Source organism: Lygodium microphyllum, chromosome 20 (assembly GCF_053477565.2).
Source record: "Lygodium microphyllum isolate KBCC chromosome 20, Lygodium_microphyllum_v1.1.10, whole genome shotgun sequence".
NCBI classification, from domain to species: Eukaryota; Viridiplantae; Streptophyta; class Polypodiopsida; order Schizaeales; family Lygodiaceae; genus Lygodium; species Lygodium microphyllum.
Genome location: NC_141154.1, coordinates 41,833,072 through 41,842,304, shown reverse-complemented (window position 1 = coordinate 41,842,304; position 9,233 = coordinate 41,833,072). Strand labels below are relative to the sequence as shown.

Here is a 9,233-nt window from a genome sequence, read left to right as displayed (position 1 = left end):
AAAGTCAAAAGAAGATTTCTATAAAATATGTTGAGCATCTCACAAAGTGATTTTTTATTTTCTTTGACTATTGCCACATGTTACGATTCTAAAGTATAATTTTATTGCTTAGTCATTAGATTTATTCTTGCCTTATATGTGCCATATTGACCCTGGTCGAGAATTCTGAACAAAGTATGTTTCAGGACTTAATAAAATATGTGCAAGAAAAAAATCATTATGACCATAGAGAGATGGGATTATAAAAGAAATTGAAAAATATTATACTTACTAAAAAAATATCATATGCTATTTTTCCTAAGATTTTTCACTAATCCTTTTTTTAATCACTGTGATGTTTGAGCAATAGCTTGCATCCTATCTTGTTTTCCTCAATAGTTGTATGAGGTTATTGAGCTCTATTCGCACATTCACATGATCATTTTCTTTCATGAGATCACTACCCACATTCGTGTAAATTCACACATCTGTTTCCAATACTCCCATTTCTCATTTCATTGGACTTTATCAAAGTTGGAGATTAATCTTCTAGCCTTTGCCTCTCTCATTGATACAACGCCCACTACATTACTTGATTTTTGAAATTTTATAGTATCCATTTCAAGTTGCACATGACTCCTATGAAAGCTCATTCTTGAAGGAAGTTTTTTTACATTTCTTGATGCAAGTGTCTAAAAGGAATGCAAGCTTGATAGAATAGGCATGATCCAAGTGTGAGCTTAAGAGTTTACAAACAATTACAATCTATACATGTAATATACAAATATGTACTCTTTTCAATGGAATTTGTAGAATACATTCGAATATGGATCTTCCAATGCTTGAAGTGGACCTCTCTCTTTGTGTCGTCCTTCATTGCTTAGGGTCATAACTTGACTATTTACTTTGTCTCTTAATGGTGCAACTCCTAGAAATCTTGTATCAGAACAATCTAACGAATTAATTCCTTACATGCAATGAGGGTATGGATGTGCTATTGTTTCTTTACTTGAGATTGCAAACATGCATTTTAAAGCCTTCAAACTAGCATTGAAAAGCCATTCCACTTTGAATATCTCAAGCATCTCTCCCTTGTCTTGTGATTCAATAATGCTTGGGATGTTAATGCAATTGAAAAGCCATTTCAAAGTCCCATGGATCTTATTTGGCACTTATGCCTCTCTTATCCACCATAACTCATTCTCAATTTTGATGCTTGAAGCCTTGCCTTAAGAAAACAAATCTCTCACATGTTTTAAAGCTATAGTTGTAAGTGCAATATTGATATATTTCATTGTTTGGTGATTTAAAATTTGTGCATCATCTAGTTTAGTAAAGAGATGAGTTTACCCTTAGTATCCTCTCATGTTATCAAAATGCCCCATCATAGCTTGTACCCTTCTATGATCCATCCATACATTATTGAATTATTTATATTGAAAATGAAGCATCTCTTTTTTATTTGCCTTTGTAAAATGCATTGAGTCTATAATGTTCTTGTAGTCACCCAAAAGCTTTGTGATTTCCAAATTCCACTTGTGTCTTCCTTTTGCAGAGATGTCTAGTCTTCGAAGAACAAGAGCACTTTGACAAAAAAAATTCCTCATCACCACATTACTTGTTGATGTATACTCTTCTCTGCTTATTGAAACATTATCGCATGCCGTTGTCAAGCATTTTTGCAAAAACTTAAAACTCCTAGAAAAACTAGTTAGGTTGGATTTTTGTTAGCTTAGTTGTTTGCATTGTTGCTTTTTTTGTCGTTCCATAGTTGGATTTTTTGTGGTTGTCTAGTTTAGGATTCATTTTTGTTATTTTGTTTGATTTTTTTTGTATGAAACTTGATGCCCTTGGTCGAGTTTGGTATTTTTCTAGACAAGTTGGAGTTGAAGATTGCCAATAATTACTGAGCATTGTGGAACATGTATGTTTTCTTGTCGATACTCTTGCACATCATAGGGATGATGGGTTCAGAAGCACTTCATGTTGTACTTCTTTGATGCACTGCACACAATGATCATCTCTTTATCTTTTTTAATACTTCCATGCCATATATTGGGCACCATTGTTGAGCACTTGCACAACATGAGCCCCACTATAGCTATATGCAATAAATCTTAGATGCACCCACATTTGAGAGAGTACCTTTCATTTAGCATGTACTGTTTTTGCAGATACGAGAGTTGGGAATATTCATCACCAAGTTACAAACTTCTGGTTGAGTGGGTAAGGTGGTTGGATGTGTTTGAGGGTCGTGAAGGACGTCCTAGTTGTGAGATGGGTTGTTTTCTTGTCAACACCTTGAGAACCATCATTTCTTGAGTGATTGTGAGATTTTGGGTGGGTGGAGTGGAGTTTGATAATTTTCTTAATGAGCGTTAAAAGGTGAGGATAAGGATCTTAAATAATCAAGGAACTTTGTTTGCATTATGCATGATGCACGAGCACATGTGGATAGGCTAGGCACAATTTCTTCAGTGCATCCATACTTTCGTGTGAAGCAACGCTTGATTATTTGCATAGCAATTATTCCAATTTGCATATCCTCTCGAAATCCTCAGGGAAGTTACTATATGTATATTTTCTAAATCACGTGCGTTCAAAGTCTATTTATAAATATCCTTATATGTGAATTTTTTCTAAATAAAACATAACCCTTTTCTATTCAATCTATAAATAATCCCTTTATATTACACCCTTCAGTATGTAAAAAATGTATAAAAATAGTATTTTTAAAATACCTTATTTTGAACCCACGTGGTTGTACTGCTGCGCATCCGAGGTGTGGAATCCACCAAAAAGTTGTGTGTGTGACATTTGTTACTTTGTACATACTTAGTCGTTGTGTTTGCATTTTGTTCTGCATGGGCAATATAGTGGAGAGGGGGTTGGAGCAAGAGGAACTTATCTGTAATGCTCTAGTTGGCATGTATGCCAAGCATGGAAACCTATCAGATGCGCATGTTATTTTTGATACAGTACCCAATCCAGATGTTGTGACATGGAGCTCTTTGATTGGAGGATATACCCAACAAGAACACATTCAGGAGGCTTTGCAACTGTTTGATCGCATGAGTGATCTAGGTTGTGAGCCTGCTAGCTTCACGTACAATTGTGTTATTGACTTTTTCTCATCAAGGCACAAAGATTTGATGATGCATTGGAAATGTACAACAAAATGCAAAAAGTAGAAATGCATCCAGATAGTCTCTGTGTGGGTATGGTTACTCTTGGACTATGCAAAGCCAATAAAGTAGATGATGCTATAAAGTTGGTTATTGACATAGCTGGAAAGGCAAGGACTGTTGATTCTTTGACTGTGAATGGTCTGGTCGGGTGTTTATACAAATCAAGGAGAGTCTTGGATGCTCATACATTTGTTGGCACGAATGATGGAGAGCTTTGCCACACCTTACCCTGTTGTATTCCATGATGGAGATCATGAACATGATAAGGGACAGATTGTTGTGTATTCAGGCCTAAATTTTAAGCGATTCCAGGTACTTTTAAGTCAGAAAACGGGCATTCCAGCAAATGAGATGACAGTAGTGCTGGTCTGTAAAGAAAAATCATCCAAGTATCACAGGTTACCCATCCATGACCATATAAATTTCAATAGCATATTGATTCAGCACAATCCAATGTGGGAAAAGGATTGCTATTTTTCTGTTTCTCTGAAAAAGCCAAAGAGGAAAAGAAGAAGAGGCCGCTTTTCGGTATGCAAAAGCTGCGTGTGGTATGCTAAGAAAAGGACACCAGAAAAAACTTTGCCTGGGGGAAGAGAAAGAAAAGAAGAGCTTGCTGAGTGATCGGAGACAGCTGGAATGCAGGAATTGAAGAAACGTTTGGAAAAAAGCTGATGGAGGAGGCACTACAAACTGCTAGAGTCAAGGTCCTTGCAAGTGGGAATGCTATTGAAAGACGCTTCAGGTGTTAATATCATTTGCAATAGGCCGAGTGACATCATTAGTTGTAGATTGAAGGGAATAGTGTCATCTCCAATTGGCGGTGAGGTTTCAACGAACTGCCTTTTGAAAACACTTGAAAACAGAGGAGTTGAGATCAGAGCACGCTTTTCCTTTAAACGAAAGGGCGTACGCCAAGGAGAGTTCGAGGTTGTGAATGTGAATTTACCAAATACAACAGAGAGCTACCGCAGATACATGTAGCTGATATAAAAGAATCTGTCTGTCGTGTTCCAGAATCAAGCTTTGATGAGGCTACATATGTGAATATTCTGACAACACCATATGAGCTACCTGATGGACAAGTAATTGAGATTGGAGCTGACCGTTTCAAGATCCCAGATCTGTTTCAATCCTTCATTGATCCAGAGAGTTCCTGGAATAGAGAGAAAAAAGGAAAAAGCAACGAAGAGAGAAAAAGATGAGAAGGAAGAGCAGCTGCCAAGGGGGTCCTCATCCTCTAAGCTCCAAGGGAGACAGAAGACACTTTCATTGCAGAAAACTGAGAGCATTGAGGCAGTGAAGAAGACAAAGAGGATGGGAAGTTAGGTCTCTGAACTCTATCCGGTCTGGAGGATTTATTTGTGAGTACACACGAGAGTTGCTATCTGATGCTAAGGCTGAGCAAAGGACTGGTAACGATGAATATCTTTTTGATATTGGGAATAAATGTGGTGCATGGTCAAATGTTTCTAGGATGGTGAAGACAAGTGAGTCAACAAATGTAGTTGCTGCAGTGATAGAGGAGGTGGGATTCACCATTGATGCAAAAGACTTTGGTAGCGTTGCTCGATTTATCAACCACAGTTGCTCACCCAATTTGTTTGCTCAGAATGTTCTTTATGATTCTGATGATCTTAGATTTCCAAATGTCATGTTGTTTGCTATGGAGAATGTACCTCCAATGAGGGAGCTTAGTTATTACTACAATTACACCATAGGACATGTGAGAGATGCTAATGGCAATGTTAAGACCAAAGCTTGCTATTGTGGAGCCCAAGACTGCTCAGGCAGACTTTATTGACTATGTTCTGCGATTGCCTTGTGGCTGCCAAAATTATGTGATTCAGAGTTTGTCTTTGATGAGGACTTGTCTAGCCTCCCTCGCTATTGGATTGACTCTCGTAAAGTGCAGCTAGTATTGCATACATTCAAGTTTGAATGCCGCATTTCAAGAAGCTGGAGGCCATTAACCAGTTGATGATGAGACCAATCTCTGACATTGGGTCATCTCGCACTTGCATTGGTACAAACATTTGATATTTTCAGCTTTCAAATTGAATCGTGATCTCCCTTGATTGATCTTCTATCTTGGAATTTCTCAAGAACCTCTGTGGTCGCGACTTTGCTTTCGAAAACCCGTCGACAGCGTGATGCAACATATTCATGAGTAAGTTACCCGAGTCGAAATCATATGTGATTGGGCATAGATTTCATTTCAAAAACCATATTATGTTGATAGGACACATTCCATTAAGAAAAAACAGGTTCATTTAACAATCTTGCTGATAAGAAAAGAAGATGAGAAGGTTACAAATGTTGTCTGATATGCGCAAGGGAGGCTAGAAGAATATGCATGCAATATGAAGTTAGAAGGTGTTGAAGATTTTGGAGCTGAGCTTGATGAGTGCCAATCTGCTTCTTGTTCTATCAAAGATTGAACAGTTCCAAATTTTGTACTTAAGGCAAATGTACAGAAGTGTTATTTGTTGATCAAGTTATCAAACATTGCAAATTATAAAGTGGAGTATTGAGGAGAGAAGACAATCAAAGAGAAGGGTGTTGAAGCAAGTAGAAGAGCAAAAAGTGATTGAAGCTAAAATACATTCCATTAAAAGGAGCTACAACACGAGTCTTAAAAAAGATGAGTATGCAATCATGTTTTCAAGGTCGATTGGAAAGGGAGCTTACATTTTGATAAAGTCAACTCATGATCTTGCTATGTATCACAATGCTTCTTCCTGGAAGCAAGATTAAAGGAAATGATTAAAGGCATTTCCTGGTGGTTTCAAGGATAATGGCGATTGTGGTTGGTCATGGGCTGGCTATGAGTATCGACACGTATCCATCATCTTCTTCATTAGGACAACACAAGGATGAGTCTATTGCAGCTCTTCCGGTGGATGAACTTATTGAGAAGGCAGATGGCTTTAGTGGTGTATTTCCAGAGCACAAATATGAAATCATTAAATGGCTACAAGAGAAAAAGTACATATGTGGAATGAGTGGTGATGGAGTAAATGATGCTCCTACTTTGAAAAAGGCTGATATTGGTATTGTTGTTGCTGATGCAACTAATGAGCGTAAGGAGTTCAGTCAGAGCAGATTATTTTCACAAATGTTGCAAATACTTCGAAGTGCATTAGCTGATCTTTTCCTCGATACGGCCTCATGCAATGGTCACACTACTAGAAAACTGATATTCTATGGGTTGGGGGCTTACCAATGATTTCGCTACCCCTGGAAAGGATGGCGACTGTCCGTCGTTGACTAAATTACGGATTCGATTCCGGAGCATATTTGAAGATACAATTCGCAAGAATGATGGCAATTTTAAAACGCAAGAAATGCGATGTTCAATGTTCGCAGGCAAGACAACGGCATAGATCATGACGAGGTTCTGAAGGCATTGACTGACACGGAGGTATTTTCTAAAAGCAGGATGGGATTTATAAACACAGCGAATTAATAGCCTTAGGGCTATCTATTTTATATAAAGCCTTTACGGCTTTTAATTTTTGGCCGACGATTAGGCTTTTAGCCTTGAAGGAAAAACAACGCATTAAAAAGCCTTAGGCTATTTGAAAAGCCAAAAGCCAAAACACAACATATGTCACTATGTGTGTATTGAGAAAACTATAAAAGAGGGGTGGGAGGTGCAAAGGTCGTCACCCCACTCCTTGCAATGGAGTTTTGTAATTTGTGTGAGGAAGAGTGGAGGGTTGCATGTGGAGAGCATGGATTCTTGACGTGCCATTCATGAAGAATTGGAACTTGGAAGTTGAAGTGTTGAGTGACAGCCCAAGGTTTTTTCAAAGTATGAGAATTTAATACAAGTGGTTTTGTCTTTAAAGTTTGTGTTTTTTCAAGCATTACACAAGGTGTGTGATGCTCTACCTGAATTGTGTTGCTGTTTGAGCTACAAGAGGAATTGTGTGTCGTTTGGTTCTGTATGTGGTTCGTGTGGAGTTTGTTGAAACATTTAAATTTTTCGTGTTGTGTTGATCACCCGAAAAAGTCAATTATTCTAACTGGCACTCCTTAACGTCTCATTATCGGGTTGTGAGTGAGGCTACTCTCGCTTACCACTCGTGTAACACCATTAGAACTTGATAGGGATTAACTGTATTTTGATACTTCTTGCTTCTTTCGATGCATCTTTGCATAGTGATCTTAAAGTTAAATCCTTCAACAAATTGATAATCTCTTCTCTTTTTGTATGCTCTATTTATCTCTTGATTTAAAGATATTTCAAGCTAAATTTTACTATGTTATTTTTCATTCATTGCCTAAAGGCTTCAATCTTTGCTGTTAAACTATTAAGGCTTTAATTTTTCTTTGTCTAAACCTAAAAATAGCTCATGTCAATGATGCTTTCAATTTACTTGCTTGTTCCTTTTGCCATTTATTCTCCTCTTTGATCTTCTCAAATTCCTTCTTCATAGATTTCAACTTTGTGTTTAAATCAAATATATAGCAATGTACCTACTCGTTGACCATATTTGGCCTCCCATGAGTATTGGTTTTGGTAGAGCATTTGCCTCAATTTATGAATCGAATCTTCACAATAATCATGAAAGCATTTGTAATATCCCAATAGCCCATTTTTTCATCTATAATAAACCTCCAAATAAACCTAATTATATCATGGAGTGCCCAAAGTTTGGCCGGTTGACTTCTTTTTGTGTCTACTAGATATAACCCTCCATTAACTTATAAATAAATATGCTTCTTGCCTTTATCCCTTACCCTTTTGGCTTCAATGCAATTGTTATGAGCCTTACAGTTATTGGCTCTCCCTATAGAGTATAGTTCCTCCACCATTATATATGAATATGACTCTATATTTTTTGAAGATTTGTTCGTGATTGTTGAAATGAAAAAAGAAACAAATATATAACTATAAAAATAAAATATAAGGTTTTTAAACATATCTGATATAAAATTGTAGAAATAATAGTTTGGTAGTCATCTTGGGATCTAATTCTAGCCATCACCATTTGTGCTACTCATGAGCATGCAAACTTAGGTATTGAGGTATTCTATAGGTTTACCTCACAAGTGAAGCATTTGGTCTCATTCCATGAGGATTGACTTACAGGTATTTAATGAAACATCTACAATCACTAACAAAATTCTAGGATTGAGCTTAGATGGCTACTATTGCCTAAGCTATCAAAGACTCGAGTTAGAGAAACACCATGCTTGCCTCAATGAGAGTGAGAAATGAGTGGAGCTAAGCATCGATCACTTTTCATGTAAGGTGTAGTGTCACATTCACCCCGTAAAACAATGGTAAATGAGTTATAGGACTCCTTAGGATAGTCAAGGTTTAAATCCCTTTCTTAATTTTTGAAGAAGCCATCTAGCTAATCGAGTTCACTACAAGGGAATGAGGATAGAGCAACAATGGTTTCCGATGAAAAAAAGCGGTGTTGCTGTTTGTGTCACAAATGCAACGCTAATAGCGATGCCAATAACAATGCCGCTCTAAGAAAAAAAAGTACCGAAAACTCAAGCATGGCATTTTGTTGTTAACAGTTTGAGAGAGAGCGAAAGGGATCATGGCTTTGCGAGGGAGAGGGAGAGGAGGAGAGAAAGAGAGAGAAGGAGAGCTTCTCACCACCACCACTACTACCATTCACGAAGAAGAGGGAGAAATGCACGAATGAGAAAGAGGGGACGTACGAAGAGGAGACAAAGAATCCATCCTCGAGTCTTTCTAGTAAGTACATTGTCATCTCTTGGTTTTTTTTTGTGTGAAAGAAAAAGAGAGGACGTCGCGAAGAGGAGACGAAGAATCCATCCTCGGGTCTTTTTAGTAAGTACATTGTCTCCTCTTGGTTTTCTTCTGTTCTTTTGTTTATTTCTATTTAACACAGAGAGAGAGAGAGAGAGAGAGAGAGAGAGAGAGAGAGAGAGAAAATATAAAAGATAACAAAGAAAGAGAGAAAAGGAGGGAGAGAGGAGAATGAGTGAGAAAACAATGAGGGGGCAGAGAGAAACAAAGAGAGAGGCAACAAAGAAAGAGAAAGAGAGAAAAAAAGAGAGGGGGAGAGAACATGAAAT

The 9,233-nt window shown here is 37.5% G+C and overlaps 1 pseudogene; it reads left to right on the top strand.

Annotated features, from left to right (window-relative positions):
• Positions 1-5,961: 5,961 nt before the first annotated feature.
• LOC148018866 (plasma membrane ATPase 2 pseudogene) lies at positions 5,962-6,393 on the top strand (annotated as a pseudogene).
• Positions 6,394-9,233: the final 2,840 nt, after the last annotated feature.